General features: G+C 36.6%; 1 protein-coding gene across 1 annotated transcript in view; it reads right to left on the minus strand.

The window, feature by feature from the left end:
* Positions 1 to 23,144, minus strand: part of marchf11 (membrane-associated ring finger (C3HC4) 11) — a 118,781-nt gene that overhangs the window by 93,880 nt on the left and 1,757 nt on the right. The window lies entirely within an intron of this gene.

Here is a 23,144-nt window from a genome sequence, read left to right on the forward strand (position 1 = left end):
GGATAGATACATACAGTATGTTACATGTACAGTATATGTTGTCACGCATGGGCATCAGAGGACTCCTCTAAGGGCTTGAGAAAGGTACGCAATAACCAAGATGAGTCGGGGGGCTATCGCTGACTTTGTCCTGTTGTTCTTATTCCCTCACAGCTCCGAGAAGCCTCCCGGTAAAGGCATTTAACCCCGCCCCTTCCAGAAGTTACACTATAAAAGAAGCACCGGCAAAGAGAAAGGCATTTTTTGCTGGGAGACCGTAACAAGCACAGTGTAACATGTGACTCTCGAAAAATCCCTTAGAAGGAAGAAATCCCTGATTAGGATAGCGCATTGGTGCTGTTTTTCATTAAATTTCTTTATTTTGCTTGTTTCGTCTCGTGACGATTAAAAGGGACGACCCAGTTGGCGTCCCAACATTTCGACTGTTTCCAGTCTGTCCTTCCACCGCCCAACCACAATGTGCTAGATAAGTTCAGAAAATATGTTCTCTGGGCTTAAATAAGGGCAACACAAGAGACCAGTTAGATGTGAGCTGTAAATATGGCACATCCATCTGTCATTATGCATACGCATCCAGGAGCTCAACTGAGGTAAGCAAAGCCACTCTGACCATGACTTCCAGAACAATTCCCATCCTTTTCAGTTGATCTGCCATATAAACTGGTGGCACGGAAAGGTGGCATCTTTAAATACATCTGGTCCTGAGTCCACCAAGAGCCAGAGACGCGTGCCACAAAGCGAGAGCAGAGAGTGAGGAAGCCTGCAAGGCTGACCCTAAGTCGAAGTCTTTTTAGTTGTGTCCTTAAGGACCCATTTCAGCCTTATTTTTTTATAATTAAATGGGGTTACTGAGGTGGTGCTCCAGCATTTCTCCCTGCTTCCAACTACTTCCTCACTGCTGGCCACACTTTACTATTCTTAGTCTGAAAGTTGCTTAACTAGAAGATCTACTATGACACTGACCTGGCTCCATTTATCAGCATATCTTGAGAAGGGATCCCTGTATCATTGTTGGATCAAGAAAGAAGCGATAAAAGGCTTGTGCTCTAATGAGTGATAACATAAAACAAAATTACAATTTCCGTAAAACAAAATGACTTTTTCCTAAAAACATTCTATTAACCAGGACTTTTCTCATCCTAGGAAAATAATTTATGTTTTTGTGTTTATTTTATGTGCAAAGAAATTAGACTCACAGACCACAGCTACTTATTGATTATTGCTTGTACTCTGCCTCTGGTTACACATGGAAAGAATAATTATGCCAAAGTTGTAATCATTGATCCTTCTGGTGTTTTTTAAGATCAATCTTTAAACAAGCCAATTAAGCTGAGGATGCACTGCTTTGTTTTTTGATATAGCAAAATGCATAAAAAATGTGTAGCATTAGTATGACCTATCAACTCCATCAGTATAACTACTGTACATCCTCACCTCACCTTGACTTGTCTTCTAGCCAGGGTTTTAAATGGCAACAACTCTTTTAAAATATTCAAATAGGCCAATTAGTTCTAAGTTCCAAGGTGTGTCCCTTCCGCAGCGCAAGGACAAGTAGTCAACCAGTTATTTACATGCCTACACCATATTTACATTGCATATGTACTGGAGAACACAATTTTTGGTCAGCAGGATGAGCGGTACTAATTTAACCTGGTATGTGTTGGAATCCTGCTTTGGAAGAGTCCTGTACTAACAAGTATTGGTACAAGCATAGGCCAAATCTGCAACTGATACAAAAGGTGGTTACAGAAATGGTTCTCTAATGAGGATATGTTGGATGGATAAAGCACAAAGACATATTGAGCAACCTGGATTACACCCATAGTTTTGCTAAATGATAATATGCACGAGTCACATCTCTCTATTATAAAAAAAAATCCTGGGAGAAACAGTAGGGTGTCGAGACGTGATCTTCACGTTAAGATCACGGAAGACAGTTAAAAGACTCATGACCTTAAACATGAGACATTGTGCCAAGAGATTGACCCAGGACCATCTTGCGATGACGTAGAACATGAGATTCTTGCAAGACACACCCTACTTTCAATCAATATCAAATAAGACAACGGGGCAGCAAAACATTCAGTCTTGTGAAAGATTTAAGCACACAAAGATCCAGGGTCTCAGCGCATATAAAGTTTATAAGGATGATACGTTATCAATGAAACGTCGACGACTAAGCGAAGAAGAAAGCAGCGCAGAGAGAAAAGAGACTCAAAAGCAAAAATAATCTAGGTACAAATTCGGAAAATAAGGAAAGTAATTATCAGCTCGTAACAAGTGGAAATGAAACAAAGCATGTCCAATCGGGCTCAGAATTAAAAGACAGAGTAAAAGACAAAGTAGAACTTCATAAAGACGTTCACAAACGTTGGCGCTATGCACATGCAGAGCAGATTATGAAAGCAGTGGAATTCGAAAGGCTCAAAAAAAATGTATGCACAATACAAATGTGGAGAAAGTTAAAGAATATGAAAGTAGAAAAATTAGAAAGTATAAAAAAAAAGAAAGTAAAGATCGCAGTAGCGCAAACAAATGGAAATTATTACTCGAAAAAGGGAAAATAATCACCACGGACCAGGTGTCACTGAAAAAAAAGCAGGACAAAGTGAGGTCAGAAATAAAAGACAGTAGAAAACAAAGTAAAATGTCATAAAGAGGTTAAAAATCAAGAGGGCCAAACACATGCAGGGCAGGTTAGAGATAATGAAAACTGGAATTCAAAAGACTCAAAAAAATGTAGGCGCAAAACACATGCTGAGCAGGATACAGAATATGAAAGCAGAAAAAAAACGACAGTGTCAAAACAAAGACAGTAAACATCACATTAGTGCAAAAAAAGAGAAATTATTACTTGGAGAAATAACGAAAAGGCGAATAGAGAGCGAATATATGGACACAGGTGATATGCCAGAAGTATGTAAATATTGTAAGGCTTTGAAGTTTAAGTCAGAGAATTTCAAAAACGGGGTTTACCTCACATGCATTTATTGATTACTTTGCAAAAAAAAATTATTAACTGCTGATGATGTAGATCGTTTTGTCTGTGCTGAAATTCCAAACAGAGTAACCTATCCTGAATTATGGTACAAAGTTATTAAACACATGTCTCACTGACCTCATTTAAAAGATTCAGCATATTGGGACTCCAAAGATTCCAAATATTGTTTTTACATAAGTTCTGAAATAAAAGTGAAACTAATGAAATAGCAACAATTCAAAGAAAAAAAAATCTTAAAAGTGTGTATCTGGAAAACCAAACACAGGGGTTGGTGAGTGAAGCAAGCAGGGGGCGAAGCCCCCTAGTCTTATATATATATTATTTTTACTATTCAGTCGCCTTTTTGCACAATGTCTATTCAAGAATCTGATTTTAAGTCCACTAATTCAATTATTACATAATATTCCTTGAAGAAACTATGAAAATATATCTCAATGATTTAAAAAACAAGATACGCAGAATATGTCTGAGTGCATAGCAGCACAGTGCAATCACATATGAGGAAAGTGTGTGCTTTGTAGGTATCTTTACCACATGGGAAAGCAGAGGGAGGAAATGGAGAGAGTAACTGATACAACCTTCCCAGTATGGAAGAACAAGCCATTGGTGACCAATGATGACATCATATTTAGCAATCGGTAAACACCCCTTTCAGTCATATGGAACAAAGGAACAACGGTGACTAATAATAAATAATAATAATTCTAAAGATTTACATTGCGCTCCTCTCACTACTCAAAATGCTATACATAGTTGAGTGGGGAGCCACTTCATCCACCACTATTGTGTAGCATCCACCTGGATGTAGTGACTGCAGCCATTTTACATCAGTACTCTCACCACACATTACCTATTAGGTGCTGAAGGGGAGAAAGACAGCCAAATAGAGAAAGAAAATGGCAAGAATCACTAGGCCATGGTGGGCGATTTAGCCAGGACATTAGAATAAACCCGACTCTTTATGAAGGCTGCGCAAGAATCTTTTATGACCACAGAGCCTCAGGACTTCAATTATACAGTATGTCTCATCTGAAGGACAGCACCATTTTTTACAGCACAGTGTCCCTGTCACTGCACTGGAGAATTGGGATCCACATTCAGACTACAGGGTAAGCACCCACTGCTGGCCTTGCCAACCCATCTTCCAGCAGCAACCTAACCTTCTCCTGGTTGGTTTCCCATCCAGGTACTAGCTTAAGGTAGATGACCTCTTCTGTAGTGCATGTGGTATGGCTGACTGAAAGAAGGCTGTCATTTGGACCACCTTCCTCAAGGAAGAACCAATCCATACATTCAGCTAACACTGCCAGGGGAAAGACACTTAATTTTGAGCTCATTCACTTGGTGTGAAAAGGTGGGCCTCCAAAAGGTATTTGCATAGTGTTTTGAGCTTGATCTTAGAAACAATAAAATGGCAAGAGGAGAGGACAATATCTTATCACAAAGAACCTCAACTGTAAGTAACACATTTGCATGTTTTTATTTTATTTTCTACGGTCATCTGTGGAATATTTTACATTTTATTTCTATACTAACAATTTAGAAGGATTTACATAGTAAATAGTTCTAATTTCTGCAGTGGGCTAACGCCCTGCCCAGGGTTTGTTTCCTGCCTTGCGCCCTGTGTTGGCTGGGATTGGCTCCAGCAGACCCCCGTGACCCTGTAGTTGGGATATAGCAGTTGGATAATGGATGGATGGATAGTTCTCATTTTAAAATGTATAGCCTATAATCCTTCATATAGGATTCTGTACAATTGAAGGTTGGTTGTGATATTTTTGCACACAGATATATTTTTGTGTCCCAACATAATCCAAAACATTAAAAATCCAAAATTGTTATCAAAAATATTTTATACAAAACACACAAAAGGGTTGATGTCAATCAAAGGTAAATATGTTAAAAAAAAAATAACTTTATCTGTGCCACTAGGTCTGGCTACACAAGTAGGGTTCCCATTGTCCACAATCACATTGTTGCCTAAAAGCACAAAATGCTCCCTTCAAATGCTACATTCTGGCCTTACCAACCACAGGCAAACATTTACCACAACTGACCTCTTGATTCCAAGCTTAACGGTTCACTTGTAGTTAGTGGCCCAGGGTTAATTCCAGAGCAATCCTATGAATCGCTTTCAGCATCAGGAATATCCTCCCAATATCCTGGAGCCTTCACATTGAAGCTCCATCATGTGGCGTATGGTTTCCCTGCTTTTCTGAGCCTCAATAAAAAGGTGAAGGACTAGACACCCACGTTCATTAAGCTTTGCCTTCCATTTGTAACATGCAGCAGAACTCCCAATTCTCTACATGTCACCTCTTTGCTGCCACCCACTATTCTGAGGGAACTCTGCCAGCCTTCTGTCTTCCTAACATTACTTTCAAGACTCTCTTTAGGCATATATTGCATGTTGCTCCCACCAATCATTTATTAACACATGTAATTGTATAGGCTCTCTGGGGAACAAGTATGGACCCTGCCAAACTCATTGCCAATACCATTTCTAGCCTCAAGTAATGCCTTGCAAGATTCGCAACCTGTCTCAATAAACTGAAAGAGCTGCCTGCAGGGTTTTTCAAACAATATATTAAATAAAGTGAAGTGAATATGAAAGGAAATAAGATTAAAATTAAAATGATTCCCTCCATGGGCCAGAAAGCAGCTTGCTGGGTGCTTACTAATGGGAGTCAGAAGCTACTCCCAATTAGCAGGCGACAGTGTGATCAGTGACTGCATTGCCAATTTAGCTGTGGGCTATGATAGCGGCTGCATTTTTAAATTACTGCTCTTTATTTAAAGCCTTTTAACTGTGGTCACAAAGCAAGGGGGCCTAATTATTATTTGATATCCCTCCTGAGATTAATGCGTGTGACACCATGTTGGATGTCATATTGGTGATTGACTTTACCATCTAGTGAATCATTCTACATGTTTTATACATTTGACATTTAAGAGTGACAAAATGAGAAATAAGGTAATGAGTTCACATTTTTATTCATTTACTCATTGTGTTTGTTTCCAGTGGCTTACTATCCAAAGTTTTCCAAATATACTGTACAATTCAGGTTCTCTGTGGCTAATTAGTGTCTAAAATTTTGATTAAATATACTGTATTTGATTGCATAAACGCTTAAAATATTCTTCTGGCTGCTCTGCCATACATTGCAGCATAAAACAGGAGTACAATGTAGTGCACCTCTGCTATACAAATTAAAATATAGTAAAAATATAACTATAATGAGTGAGCCTTGCAATGGATTAGCATGCCGTCCTGGATTGGAACCTGACTAAAGGTATGAGGAATGGCTCATGACCTTGAAATGAATTAAGCGGGTATGAGAATGTCATTTTATTTTGCGTGATACAATATTACTTGTGTCACATAAACAACACATTAAGTCATCCAGTAGTGTGCTCAGAACATGCAAAATTCGTGCATTTTTTGCTTAAATATGGTTAAATAAATAACTCAGCAAAGTTAAAGCAGTCCACAAATAGGAAGCCCTTTCACACAGGATTGCATGGTTTCATTGAAGACCTGTTTCTTCCTTTCATTTATTGGTCAAGAGCCTAGTCTAAATCAGCCCCGTTTAAGCCAGTTCCAGTTCATGGGGGTAGCAGCCCATTTGGACAGCACTGGGTCAAGGTAGGAGAAAGGAAAATTGATCACCCAGGGTAAAATGATGGGGAGGACAGACAGCAAACAGGCATGGGATTCAAACTTCACTGCCAGGAGCTATGAGATAGTTCAAATAGTTCAAGATATTTCAAAAGAAATAAGAGCAAACCTTAAGGAACCTGATTGGAGAAATCACTGTCATAATTCCCATAACTACAGAGCAAGTTTTTTTTAGAATGGGAAATGTTAGTATGCCTAGTTAAGGAGATCAAATATAAGCAAAGAATGATTAGAATAGAACCCGACAAATATCCTGGTTCTCCTGGACCAAGATTGAGGACACCTGACAGAGGATCACAGAAATTTTAGGTTTTTGTTCTTTTGACAGTCCCCTTGTGTTAACTGCAGCTACCAAACACCCTTAAACCCATGACCATCTGTAGTGATGTCCAAGGATTAGCCTGGCAATGAGGATACAAACAAACAAAAGATGGTGTAAAAAGTGTTCAGTACTTTTATTTTTACAAAAATGTTAAAAAGTGCAATCTTCAAATAAATAAATAATTTATAAAAGCAGTGAGTATGTGGAAATCCAGGTGCAGCGAGTCTCTGGAAATTAAAACAATACTGAATAATTAAATCCACACATGGAAACGGTCTCTTCAAAAACATTCCGATCCTCTGTGTTCCCTTTATAAAACGGATGTCTCTGCTGCTCACCATTCACGTCTACTCTTCAACAGGAGAAATCTACCGACAAGTACAGTCATCCATTATAATATTCTCAAATTCCTGCCACCAACCCTCGGCATTCAGTAGCAAACCCTACTACGAGCCTTTCTCCATTCCTCTGCCTTCTGCTGGAGCCACTCAGATTGGTAGGTCATCCCATCTCCAAGTATGCTCAGCAGGAGCAACTTCTGCTCCATTGCTTCTATCGGGATCATTCATGACCGCCTACCACCATTCCACATCCACACCAGTATTGCCTTGATCCTGCACCTTCGTTCTTCTTTCTGTTTCACTTTAAGCTCCTGGATGCTTTCTCCTTTTCCTTTTTCTTGTTCACTCATTCATCTACCTGTTCAGGCTCTTGTTGATAGTACGAGTAGGTATGTACAGGCACTGATTACAGACCCCAGAGCACTAATGAAGCAATCTACATGTGCATGTACGAACAGTCGCTCTGCCACACTAATACACACACCTACACCTGAGCAGAGCCGTACTGGATTGTTCTTAATAAAACTGGCACGCCACCATAGACCCCTATATCTCATCTTATCACTGTTCAGGGAAGCCATTTCACACATACAAGTAAGTATTTCTGTTAGAATTTTATGTAGAATCAAAATTATACTTCAGCTTTTTTTTTTAACCACAAAACTTACTTTTCTTTATTTACCTGTCATTTTTATCCAAGGTTACTTACAATTATACATAAACTATGTTTGAGTGTTTACAAAGAAACAACAATAATAACATTAAGAAGAAATAAAGAACGACATTTAAAGCAGAGCACACAAGTGTAATACTACATTTAATCCCAAGCCAAAAGAAAAACTAGCAATCTAGCAAAACACAGCTGGTGGACAGTTCACTGGTTCAGTGAATATCCATGTGGGATAGAAAGCATAAGCACTCTAAAGATGCTTCATAAAGAGGACAGTCTTCAAGAGGTATCAATGTCAGTAGTCAGGGAAGCAATTTGGATAATTTTGTATTTGTCTGTTATCCTTTAAATATGCTGCATTTTTAAAAGTGCACTCTTAAAATGAGCCCTTTAATGGCATTTTACTGGGTTGTGTGGTTCCCCATACAACAATTTCTTGACAAAGAACCATTTTATTCTAAGAAGGGTTTATTGTGCTGAAAATGTGGTTTCTTTAATGTATAGTAGGCTACCTAGCAGGATGCAACAGATTGAGAAAACCTAAAGTTAGCCTGTGTGATTATATGCAGCAAGAGTCCTTTTAAAATCAGGAACCCATTGTATTTCACAAATCTGTTATTCTGTATCATGGATATTTATGAAGTCTTTTATGGATCCCAAATAAATAGCATTTTTTTGCAGGAACCTTAATATAGATGGCTCTTTTGTTAACTGAAAATGGTTTGCACTCAAAGGAACCACTCTGGCATCTTTATTTTTAAGAGTGTGGGTAACGCAAAGTGTGGTAAGGCAAAGTCTAGATAAGGGTTAATCTCTAAAGTCGTGATTTTTTATTATGCATTACACATGAAAGGAGAAACAATAAAAGTAACAAAGCTCTGGATTATACTGTTGAGTCAAGGTGATATTTCAGTTATTTATTTTTCATAAATTTGCAAAAATATCTAAAATCCTCTTTTCACTTTGCCATTCTAGGGAAGTGAGTGGTGCTTGTTGCGAGGAAAAAAAATAATTTAAATGATTTTGGCTGCAAAATAGCAAAATGTGATTATAGGAAAGCGGTCTGAATACTTTCTGGATCCACTTTATCTCTGTAAACAGTCACCTACACCATTTCGTTATCAATAGTGATAAACTACTGAACTGCAAAACATTGAATTAGCAGTGATATTTAAGAGCTTCACTACCAGTACAATTTGTCCCATTGACACCAGAAGAAAACTTTTTAGTTCATATCTAGAAGTGTTTTCTTTTGCCAATTCCACCAGCATCTGCCTGTCTAATTAAAAAAAAAAGTCACCGACTTATATCCTGGCTAGAAATCTTGATAAGCGTTATAATATGCATTGTGGTTGTTCTGGTACTGCAATGCCCTTTTTGCCAATTCTGATAACAGTCATAGTGATCATGATCCTACAGATGCATCAAAGACAGAAATTTCTCCCTTTCAGCTTCACCTGCAGGAGTCAAAGAACAAGAAAGGGAAGTTGCTTGTCAACAGCCAGATGAGGATTTCTGCCTTCTTTTAGCAAGGATTTACCATGACCAGTGAAAAGGTGTAACTAAGTAGTTAGGCTTTTTGTGTTTATTATTGTAAAATAAATGCACCAATTGCTTGATACACAATGTTATTTTATTATCTCTATATATGTCGTTTGCAAAACAAACCATCGCAACTGCCTCAGTTTGAAAGTCAGAATGGTGGCGCTTAAAGGTCTTTGGTTGCCAACCAGCTAAAATCAGGCAAGTAATTGACAGGAAAGGATTAATCAATAGGAAAAGGATGAGCCCATTTGTCATAATCGATAAGTGATAAAATCATCTCAAAAAGAAGAGCCATTCAAAAAAGTAATTTCTCTATTATAAAAAAAATTGTGTTGCTTTGTGGACATGTGCAGAGGAGAGATGCTGGGTATATTGGAACAAGGATGCTAGAGATGGAGCTGCCAGGCAAGAGGTAAGAAGAAGGACCTAAGAGGAGGTTCATGGATGTGGCGAAAGAGGACATGCAGGTGGTGAGTGTGACAGAGCAAGTTGCACAAGACAGGAAGATATTGAAAAAGATGATCCACTGTGGTGACCTCTAATGGGAACAGCCAGAAGAAGAGGAAGTAGTATGTACCCTGACTTGCTAAATGGTTTATGTAAGATGGTGCATGAGTCAAAAAAGTGGACAAATCTAAGTTACCATAGTCTGATTGTCAGTTTACGTAGGTTACCTTTAGCAAAGCATGAAACATGTTAAACTTAACATGCCAAGCCTCCATTTCACAAGAATATTCACACTGGTTAATTAATCTAAGCTTAAACATATAGATTCCAATAAACAATGACACACTATAACATTTTTTTATACTTATTTTCCGAGATTTCCTGTCTATGTCTATTTTGCATACACCTCAGAATTTTTATCTAGGCCTAAATTCAACATAGACTTCCTTATGAATATTAATGATATAATGAGTCCATTTGTACCTTCCTACTATTTCAGTTACAGAACATTTTGATTAAACAATGCCAGCTTTCCTATATGAGCTCTGGGCAAGCAGGTTAAGAGCCATTTTCTAAATAATCCTAAAATAAAACACGGAAATTAACCATTACAAGTCGTATTTAGCAGGAAAAAAATCACACCTTTTAACAGCATTTGAGTCTTACTGTTAACATGCCTTGAGATAGACTGGTGTCCTATCCTGTCTTGGCTTCTTTCTTATTCCCAGGCTGATGGTTATCCTTGTTGTATTGATGTATTAAAATGAAAGAGTTGAGTGTGGCAGTGGTCTTTATGGTGGGCTGGTGTATTTAGTGTGACCTCTAATGCTGCTCACATTCTAAAACTGCATTAAGAATGGTCAAATGATAAATGGGTGGGTTTGGGGAATATTTGTATTTTAATGTTTACTTTCCAACATAAATTGAGAAAGTATAGTTAAAAGCAAATAAAATATTAAACAAGTGAAATTGGGCATCAATTCTTGTATTTTAGTTTTGCTAGAATTTTTTTTTGTAAAAATCCATTTTTTTTCTCAGATAAAACAGCTAAACCAGCAATTAACCTGGAAGGGAAGCAGAGCTAAAACAGTAAATTGCATGCGCATTTCAGTTTAGGATGACAATAGCCCAAAGCGCCTTACATGTAAAATAATATTCTTTACAGACATTCTGCAAATATTTTGTACATTTGGAAAAGTGGCTTATCAATGGTTTTAAAGCAGCTTACAGAATTCCTCTTTTTGCATATTTATCCAAAATAGAAGGATTTGTCAACAGTTAAATTAAACTGTATGGGATTGTATGTAAGGGGATATGATAGAAATAGATAAAAAATATAGCATATATAGGTTTTAATTACTGTTATTTAGCAAAGCAAATGGAATATAGAAATTCAGTTTTTGCACCTGTGAGGAGAACCAAAAGTTTATAAATTGGTGTAGTTAAATGAATTGGAGTGCCATTAGTGAATGGAGCTTGGTTTGCCTGAGGGATCCTGAAATGTAAGTTCAGGCTTGTGTTTTCATCAATTCATGCCTATGATAATGGAGCATTTTATAATCAGAAGTGTAGTTCTAGAAAGGCTGCTAACTTGCAAAAAGGAGAAACACATACATTGATACCATGGCTATCAGCTGCTAGTTGTGATGCACTGTCCCTCACATTTTTTTGAATATCATTAAATGGTAAATATATTAAATATCTGAACAGAATTACCTTTTATGAACAAACTGAAGAGACTATTTTGTATGCAACCACTAATAATAAATCACACTGTAAAACTTTTAATCACCAAATTAGAATTCACATGCTTAAAATTAAAGTCAAAAGGATATGTTGATACTTAGCTAAGAGGCTATCAACAGAACAATGATGGAAGATTGTACCTTAGAGCATAAATTGGAGTGCTCATATTATAGAGACTTCACTAGCAGGTGTTGCACTGATTACATTTTCTTGCACAATTTTGTCATCAAAAGCACAGTTTTTTCAAAGGCCAACTTCAAAGCAATTCAAGTTGCGGATTTTGGTGGCACTTAGAACAGTTATCAGACCAGGATGAAAATGATAGAGAGGGCAGTATTGGAGAGGCCTGACAACTTCCAGTCTAATATGTAGTATTGTGAGATCACTACCTAAGAAATACTGCACCAGGTTGCCTGCTTGTATCAGACTGTAATACTACAAGGCCAAAAGAGGACAACTCACAAATTACCCATCCACCTATCAATTTTCCTAACCTGCATGTCCAGGACAGGGTCGAGGGGCATCTGGAGTCTATCCTAGCAACCACTGAGCACAAGGCAGGATCAAAGCCTGGAGAGGACACCAGTCCATCACACACTCAAGGAAGCACACTAACAGCATTTTAGCAACAGCAGTTCACCTAACCTGCATGCTAGCCTCATTTGTGTACAGTAAATTTAGCTGTAGCTGAAGTGTTAAACTACTGTAGGATAAAAATACATTTTCGTATTATGTACCGGACTTAACATTCCAAAATTTTAACTACAAGCATTCCTCAGTTCTGATAAACTACAACAATTAGTTGAAGAGCATAGGCATTCCTTTAAAACAATAGGACCATACATGCCCATTAGAAATGACTGATTGTTAAAGGTTGGATAAAAAGTGACATTTGTGCTTTGAGCATGTAGATCATACTGATATGGATCTTTGTAGTGATAAATGTTTATTAGTGAACAGTTTTTGAGGAGACTGAAAATTTCTGCTCATTCATTTTTTCTAAACCTACTTAATAAACATTCCATATTGATTTGTTTCAGTAATTCACATTTGAGGGGTATTTAAACATTTATCGGCAATGTCTGATTAATTATATCTACATCTTTTAGTGCATTCTGTGTGTCTAGCATAATTACTAACTCAATTTTTTGCTTCATCAGTCCAAATCACTTTGTTCCAAAATGAACCTGGCTTGTCTAAATGAGCATTTGCATACAAAAAGCGACTGTTTATGGCATAAGTGCAGAAAGGGCTTCTTTCTCATCACCCTGCCACACAGATGTTCTTTGTGCAAATTGCACTGAATTGTAGAACGATGTACAGATACACCATCTGCAGCAAGATGATCTTGTAGGTGATCTGTGGGTAGTCTGTAACCATTCTCACAATCCTGTGCATATGCCGCTCCTGTATTTTTCTTGGCCTGCCAGACCTGGGTTTAACAGCAACTGTGCCTGTGGCCTTCCATTTCCTGATTACATTTCCTTACAGTTGAAACCGACCGTTTAAACCTCTGAGATAGCTTTTTGTAGCCTTCCCTTAAACCATGATACTGAACAATCTTTGTTTTCAGATCTTTTGAGAGTTGCTTTGAGAATCCCATGCTGTCACTCTTCAGAGGAGAGTCAAAGGGAAGCACAACTTGCTATTGACCACCTTAAATACCTTTTCTCACGATTGGACACACCTGTCTATGAAGTTCAAGGCTTAACGAGCTAATCCAACCAATTTGGTGTTGCAAGTAATCAGTATTGAGCAGTTACATGCATTCAAATCAGCAAAATTACAAGGGGACCCACATTTTTGCACAGCCAGTTTTTCACATTTGATTTAATTTCATACAACTAAATACTGCTTCACTAAAAATCTTTGATCGGAAAACACCCCAGTACTCAGATGTTTCCAGGAAATTAAAGACATACCACTGTTTTTTTGTTGAAAGTAGAGTAAATTATTATGCAGGCTGAGAGGGGTTCCCAAACTTTTTCATATGACTGTATATGGTGATGAAGGAAACATTTGCTAATGGCATTAAACATTTCTTCTTCTCCTTTACCTGTTCCCATCTTTATATTGGGTCATAGATTTTGACTAGACTCTCTTGGGGTCCACTTCAGAGGCTATGTTTCAGCTCCATAGATCATCACTTGTCTGACTACCACCTTACAGATGTCCGTTCATTGTAACAAGTATCCCTTTATCACATAAATCTTTCAGTCGGATAGCAACTTCAAATAGATTTTTAGCTTTGCTTTAAAACTCATCTGTAAAGACTACTCAATAAAATGGGTCAAAATAAATAACTATCAAAAGGATGTTGTTATCCAGTACAAGAGTTCCTCATTGAATTCTTCATACTATTAGCATCTATTCCAATATTGCATAACTAGGGGGCTCCGCCCCCTGCTTGCTTCGCTCGCCAACCCCTGGTGTTGGGAATGACAAAGAGCGTGATGTATGAATGAGATATAGAATAGTGTGACGGTGTAGATGATGCAAATAGAAAGCAAACAATAAAGTGTGTGGCACAGTGTAAAGGTTTATTTGAAAATTTCTTTGTACACGCCGTTTAAGTGTAAAAGGTAATTCCAGCTCAGAACTTGTAAGGTCATTTAAGATGGTTATTGTTGTGATCAGAGTCAAGTTTGTCAGAGCTTAGAAAGAGTTGTGTCTCTCCAGGAAGTAATGGAATGACTTGGGTATTTATGTTTTCCACATTAATATTTTTTGGACATAATATAGTGTGTTGTGTTAAAAGGGGCATTTGGTCTAATGAGATTGCTGTTCCAAATCTCTCTGTAACTAAGTCGTCGCAGATAAAGGCTTGAGGAATTGTAATAATATGTGGCTGCATAATAGTAATACCTCCTATAAAAGCAATGGTTAGAATCGTAGCGTATACTAATCCTGAAATCGGAGTTAGAGAAGGAGTTGGAATTGGAAACAATTGCAGTGCCTTCACAAAGTATTCAGATCCCCTCACTTTTTCACATTTTGTTTTGTTGCAGCCTTAAGCTAAAAACATTTCAATTAATTTTTCCCAAATCAAGCAAAACTCAATACCCCAGAATTTTTGCATTTTTTTTTTTAACTAAAACACTGAAATATCACACTGACACAAGTAGTCAGATCCTTTACTATGACACATGAAATCTGGCCCAGATCATTGTTAAGATGTTTCTACATCATGTTTGGAGGACCACCTATAGTCAGATTGGAAATGATTAGGAAAGGCACACATGTATGTATAGAAGGTCTCACAGTTGACAATCTGTATCACTGCAGAAATCAAGTCATGATGCTGAAGGAATTACTTTTAGAGCTTTAAGAAAAGATTAGGTCACAGCATAGATCTGTTAATGATAATTCTTTGCATTTATATAGCACTTTTCTCACTACTCAAAGCACTCAGCAATTGCAGGTTAAGGGCCTTGCTCAAGAGCCCAACAGAGCAGAGCCCCTTTTTGGCATTTACAGGATTCGAACCGGCAACCTTCCGATTGCCAGTGCAGATCCCTAGCCTCAGAGCCACCTGATGAAGGTTACAAAAAATTTCTACACATCGAAGGTTCCCAACAGCACAGTTGCCATCATAATTCTGAAATGGATAAGTTTGGAACAACCATGACTCTTCCTAGAGTTGCATAAGTGGCCAAGCTGAGCAACTATGGGGAGAAGAGTGTAAGTACGAGAGGTGACCTAGAACCTTACTCTATCTGAGCTCCAGAAAACTTGTATGGAGTTAAGAGAAACGTCCAGAAGAACAACAATCACTACAGCACTCCACCGATCTGGGCGTTATCACAGAGTAACCAGACAAAGCCTTTCCTCAGTAAAATACACATTCAAGCCCATTTAGAGTTTCCAAAAACACTGAGAAATGTGATTCTCTGGTGTAATGATGCCAGTATCAGCACTTTGTATGGAGGAAACCAGGCTGCAACATAATGAAATGTGAAAAAGTGAAGAACTCTGAATACTTTCGGAAGGCACTGAATATGATTAAAGCCATCAGTCTTCTCCAATCTTCCAGAAACCAAGCAAGATACCCTCATTCTAAAGTAGTACTTACTATTTATTTCTGCATGGTATTATTTACGCAGTTATGTTACGACAGATGCTTGAATTCAAGGTCACTTACAAGTGAACATAACATTTTCATAAATTACTTTAAAAGTGGAGTCCTGCTAGTTAAAAGGGTTTGCTCAGGATTTCACAATGAGTTGGTGGTCAGTAGGAGCCATGGCTCAGCCTTGGCAACTTTTGTTAAAGTGCCTCTTTCATCTGAAACACCTAATAAACCGTAAAGGAGAAGACGAGGAAAAAATGCTGTGTACTAGCTAAGGTTCAAATCATTCTTTGTAAAAGTCTTAAGTTTATGTATTTATTATAGTTTTAGTATTTGAGATATTTTCACTTTGTCATTCTCATGGATTGCTTTTCCCACTTTTACTGTATTCTAGATATCATTTTTGTGATCAGCTGCCTTGTATTTTGACCACCTGCCTTTTTCTTTACCACTATTTTGGACTGTTTAATGTTAATATGATTTACTTTTTATTTAAGCAAATAATTAATCTTTAGTTTATTTTCTATTTCATTTTGTTTTTTTTTTTTTTCAACCAAAGTCCTTTCTGAATCCACCCTTTCCACATGACGCAAGCGACCTGTGAGATGTAATGAAAGTCAGTTTCACACTTCGCCCTTGGACTTGGCATTCACACCACAGGAGTCAACTTTTGAGTGTTGCAGTGAACAGACGCTGTGACCTGAAGGTGCGGCTGGTCAGCATGAGTTTGACAGCTGGGAGTAATTTAGTCACCTTGTGCGCCATATTGCAAAATCTTAGCCACTCAGCCACATTGCAGAATTTGCTCTCATTTCTAGTGGAGATTAACACACTTGTACTAACAATACCTAACTGAAGTATTGTATCTATTTTATTTATTGTAGTGTTTGGGATGATCATTGGTTCTGCCACGTCCTTTCATAAGCTTCTTTCATCTGATCAGATCTAGTGAAATGTCAGGGAGCAGAAGAATTTTAGCAGTGTATATTAGCTTACTTTTCAATCATTCTTTGTGAAAGTTAGGTTATGAATTTATTATAGTTTTAATATTTCTGAAAAATTTTAATTTTACCATTCTCCTGGATCATTTTAAGTAATGTTTTTCACTTAGTTACAATGCAATAGTGTTGGTCATTCCTTTATATAGCACTACATGCATCAGGACTGAGGGAGACCATCTGGACAGCATCACGCAGGACACAACCAAGCATAAAGTAGTATGTTCATATATCAGTATATTTTCTAACACATTTATCCATTTCAGAAGCAACAAATAAAAATAAAATAATTTGAAAATATTGAAAAAAATCACTTAAAACAGAGCAACTGAGAGAAACAGAACACATAAGGAACAGCAACTCCAAAATGAACAAGGATAAATCTTTTCATGACTGACCTTAAAAATGTATGTTCCTTTTGTAGTCAAATTAGATTTTATTCATGTTTTTAAAGAGTTTTTCATCAGCATTCTGCTTCCTAACGGGTATGCTACTGTGATCATAATTTTAAAATGTACTACTTGCCTACATTACATTTTAATTCATTTTTAGAAACAGTCAGAGTGAGAGAATAAAGCTTTCACTTTAAACATTGTTTCATCACATTTTCAGTTTCTCCATGAAAAGTGATTTTCATCAAAACAAAGGGATTATTCTGATAACCTTCAAACAGGCTTTGAGCATTTTTGGAAATGTTTGACTGTGATAAAATAAATATTTTGCATGCAGTAACTCCTGAATGAATAGACCAGTTCTCGTCTTCAAGCTGATTAGGTTTTGGGTGAAATTTTAAAAGTTCCTATTTTGTAAAAATGAAACCAACACCAAGCCATGCTGCTTCTCACAAGTACACAAAATCTGGCATGAAAGACATTCAATCCAAAGCTCCAACTTGGAGCTTTTAAAGTTCAAGATTTTCAAGTGCAAGTCCCAGAAGCTAAACTGTAATTAATACCCAACACTGATTACATGTTATACCTTTTTTAAACCTCTAGTATGTTTTATTTGTTTGTTGCAGGTATTTTCTTTGTGTTTAAAATTTCTTTTTCCATTTCAAGTTTATAGTATGGCACTGTCAGTTTTTGAGTTATGAGACCATCTCAGCTGCATAACCGTAGTGCCATTTTCAACTCTGTCTTTTCTAACTTGTAACTACAGTAATTTTTAACATCTTGAATGAAGGAAACCACAAGTAAGAGTTAATACAAAACTGAAGTAAGTAGAAATTAATTGATTAAATCATTTATTGGTACGATTTAAACCAAAAATCACTGAAGTCCAAATTTTTAATATTTTTACTACTAACTGTGTTACCTGTCTAGGATGGGTTCAAACTAAGTAATGAATGTAGACTCCAGCGTTAATATTTGCAGTGCACCATTTATTGGAATGTAGTTTATAATGCATGTAGTAATAAAATGCATTGCATTTGTAATTCTAACAGATGGCACATCTCAAGCATGTGTAGTAATAAAATTCATTACTACAAATGTTTATGATGTGCCATCTGTTGGAATTACCAATACAATGCTAATGTTTCTGTTATGTGGCATTGTTACGGGATTCGTAAAAGCAATATTAATGTTTGTGATGCGCCATTGGTTAGAATGACAAATGCAATGCATTTTATTACTAAAAATATATGGAATGTGCCATGAATCGGAATGGCAGAGACATAGCAACTGGACAGCCACACAGATAAATAAACACTTATCCTTTTATTAAGGTGGATTTACATTAAAATATGTATTACATTTTCTTTAAATAGATTCTTCTTTAAAGTGGCATTGCATCATGGATATATTTTGTTAAATTCACCCCATATGCCATTTTCATGTGGTAAATATAGAGAAAGTCATGTGCTAGCCACATCAGATTTTTTTTTTCTTTTAGACAATGAACTGGTAACTTAGAGTATATGCTTATCTTTAAAAGTTATTTTTTTACAAGATTATATTCCCAAACAAAACAATACATCCAAATAAACTGCTGGTGCCAAAATGACAAGAAGAAATCGGCTAAATAAATAAGCAGAGGGAAGCCTATCAGGATAAAGCAGGATGCCAGAGACTGTTTAAAATTTAGCACATCACTGCATTATTTTCTCAACTATAAGACATTGTGTGTAATGTGCCTGCATGAAATAAATTCCTGTACTTATTTTGCTCATAATTCCTAGGCTTTTCAAACCTATAATTGAATTGGTAATTCACTCTTGGGACAATTAGTGGATCATAACTTAGAAAATGCTTTATACCAAGAAGCTACAGAGCAAGTTATAGTAAATTACAAGAGAGAAATGTTGGATTTATGTAAAATTCAGGAAGTACCATGGAATTAAATATTAATATCAGAATCAAAATATCTTTATTGTCATTGTAACAAATACAATGAAATTAGGTGCAGTCCCTGCAGTGACAAAATATAAATAAATATAATTACAAAAGGATAAGAAAGGATAAGAAATAAGGTAGAACACAAACATTCAACATAAGATCTTAATTGCACAATTAATTAAATAATTAATTTAATTAATTAATTACTTAATTGCATAGAGATACAACCAAAGCAACATAAGAACAACTTGAATGCAACATCTATATTTACTGTATGTAAAACAGAACTTTATCTGTTTTGTTAAAAAAAAGTTAGCACTGTTTTTATTGGCAACTCGTCTTTATTTCTCGACAGACCAAGTAAATCAATAATAAACCACAGGTTAACTTACTATATAAAATGAAACAGATGCTCAAATACATGAAGGTATTTTGTTTCAGCTTGTAAAAAGCATTGTTACGATAAAAGGTAAAACAATTCTGAAGTACCAACTTAACTAAATGAGCCTGAAACTACAAAGAATACTGCATTATGAATTTCTTCAGGAACACTGAACTAAGAAACAAGCTAATCATTAACAACCACAGATTTTTGGCGATAATTTGTTCTCCTCATATTCTAAAGATACTGTACCGCTCATCACCAAGATTACAAGTCTAAAGCAATTAATGAAAACCACTCTTCTCATTGCTTATTTAAGTAAAACTCTTCTTTATACCTCATTAGTTATTCTAATTCCTCTAAATGATCTTAGTTGACTATTGTGTTGAACTGTATCACAATTGCAAAACTTTGTCCTGGTCATTTCCTATTTTGAATTCAATTTGTGGGATAATTAGATAATGTATTAGATAATTACCACCTTCTACTAGTCTTTAGAGACAAAAGCAATCAACGGCATGTACATTTCAGTTGATAAAATCATTCAGAAATGGGTATTTTCTGTGGTATAGTGGATTTAATTTCCTGGGCACTTTTTTAGATAGATAGATAGATAGATAGATAGAGACTTAATTAATCCCAATGGGAAATTCACAAAAAAAGTAATAGGAGTGATCAATAAATAAAAATAGAAAAATAAAAGTAGAAAAATACACATACATATACAGTCATACATGGAGCTGCTGAAAAGGCTGCCACTCACGGCGGCGCCGGATGTTGATTTTTTTATTTTGCTCTTGTGTTTTACATTTACATGATGGAGACACTCAACTGGATTCTCCTCTCAAGAACACACTGTTGTGTCCATCTGCTCATTTTTATTGTAAACCACATGTTTTGTACATATGCTGAATGAATTTATAAAGTGCAAAATTATAATAAGCAAGTGAACTGTGAAATAAAATAGTGAAAATAAACAAATAAGCATCATTTTGACTCTAATAGTCATTTTTATAAATGTGTTTATTAAAAATGTACATTGCTGCTTTTAAAATCTACATAACAAGTTGGATCAAACTGTCTAATCAGTCATTAGTTCAATTAAATGCCACAGATTAGTGTTAAAAATCAATGCACATATAAAAAAAACTCTCTAGTTTTAGGCTTCACCCATATGTCCAGTTGGAGGGAAGCTTCTACAGTTCAGTAATGAAAGATCATTTTTATCAAGTGGCAAGTTATAGCAAGACACCACTAAACATCTTCCATAGCAATATGATCAGATATCTACCCAGATTTGTAAACACACAAGCAGCTCTCAGTGTAATGTGAAAGCAATGACATTTTTTACCAACACAGAAGACATTTATCTGGATACAATATACTGTGTGCATTTTTACAACATATCAATAAGGCTAAAAAGTTCACTTTGCAACAAAATGAAGCAAATATTAGGGGCTCGCCACCACATTTACAGTTCCAAATGCATGCTTTAAAACACAAATCCGAATTGGAATCACATTTATTGGTCATATATGCTCGCATGCAAAGAATATTACTGCAGTATTTTGATAACTCTCCGAGTTACACAACAGACATGCACAAAATTGATAACTACACACCTGTAGATACCCGGAGATAAATATAAGACAAAGAATGTGAACATAAACATACAAAGTGCAAAGCAGTGCAACAAATACTGAAAACTATATGTTAGAATATTGCAAGAAAGGGGGTTTGCCCAGACTGAGCAAAAACAGCTGACTTAACCATTGATGAGCTTGATGGCGTGTGGAAAAGAAACTGTTCTTATACCTGTTTGTGTTGGCAAAGTTTAGTCTACAACATCTGGCAAATGGGAGAATTGTGGCCTGGATGTGAGGGGTCGGTGATGATTTTCCCTGCCCACTTCATTACTGGAAAAGTACAGGTCCTACAAGGTGGAATGTGTGGTGCTAGTCTTCTTTTCAGCAGACCTGACTATTCGTGGTAGCTTGTCCTTGTCATGTTTAGGTGCTGATTCAAGCCACATTGCCATTTATGTGCTTAGAACAGACTTGATGTTTGCTGTGTAGAACTGAGTCTGCAGATCCTGTGGCATATTGAACTCCCTCAGCTGTTGCAGGAAGTACACCCGCTACTATGTCTTTTTTATTATGGAATCTATGTTGGACTTCCAAATCAAGCCCTGGATGATTACTTAACCCAGAAACATGAAGGTTTCCACAACTGAAATACTATTATTAAATATGGAGAGGGTCATTTTGGGTACCCTCGAGATGTCCACTATGATCTCAACAGTTTTGAAGTGTGTTTAGCTCCAAATTGTTCTGACAACACCAAAGAGCCAGCTGCCCAACCTCCCTTCCATATGCAGATTCATCACCATTTCTTATGAGTCCAATTATGCTTGTGTCATATGCATATTTGAGGAGTATGTCTGAGGGGTCCTTAGAGGTGGAGTAATTAGTATGAAGGGAAAAGAGCAGTTGGGACAGCACACAACCCCAGAGTAGCACCAGTGCTGATTGCCCGAGAGTCAGAAATGAGTTTCCCCAGTTTCACCTGCTGTTTCCTATTTGTCAGGGAATTCGTAGTCCAGTGACAGGTGGAGACAGCGGCAGAAAGCTGGACAGTGGAGTTTTGGGATGATTGTGGTAAACACTAAACTTACATCCACAGACAGGATCCTTGGATAGGGCCCTGGACTGTCAAGATGTTGCAAGATGTAGTGCAGACCCATATTTACTGCATTATACATTGACTTGTTTGCTCGGGAGGCAAAATGAAGGGGTGCAACAAGGGAACAGTGATACCCTTCAAATGAGCTAACACCAGCCTCTCAACGGTTTTCATAACCACAGATGTCAAAAGCAACAGGTCTGTAGTCATTCAGTACTGTTATGCAGGATTCTTTTTACATATATGTAAAAATAAAAAAGCATTACATGAAATAATTAAAGAGATCAAGGCCTAACACTGAAGAGAGATCTATATAAATCTATCAATGAATTTCAAAGCTCATGTCCTTAGATTTCTGGTTTCATCCTTTAATTACTACTTTAGAAGGGTAATTCACGAGGAGTTAACAGTGAAATTTAAATCATGCTCTTATTTTGTATTTTAAGAACATATCTGACAAATCCATTAAATATCAGCTTCATTTTTCCAACACAATGTGGGCTGTTTCCCATGTACAAATTAAAAGTTTTGGACATGCTGAAATTGAGGAAGAGGCAGGGAGGTAACATTGTCAATGCTGAACTGAGATTCAAATTCAGAAACTGCTGTTGACAAATTTATACAAGTTCACAATACTCTCTTTTTATAATTGTTATGCTATTTTTCATATATAATTCTACTCATTACATTAAAATGAAGATGGATTTGCTTATAGCTATCACTCTAACCTACATAAACAATCAATACACCATTTTTGATTGATCATTTTAATTGAAAGTGCAGTACTATTAACCACATCCTGCAAACTGTAGATACCATAAAATCAGTAGTGCATACATTAAGGTTAATGCAAAATTTGCCACAATGAGTTGCTGTCAGTAAGTTGTAGCAGATTTACCTGCCTTCCTGAGTCAAATTCACACCAT

This window comes from Erpetoichthys calabaricus, chromosome 6, assembly GCF_900747795.2.
Source record: "Erpetoichthys calabaricus chromosome 6, fErpCal1.3, whole genome shotgun sequence".
In the NCBI taxonomy this organism is placed as follows: domain Eukaryota; kingdom Metazoa; phylum Chordata; class Cladistia; order Polypteriformes; family Polypteridae; genus Erpetoichthys; species Erpetoichthys calabaricus.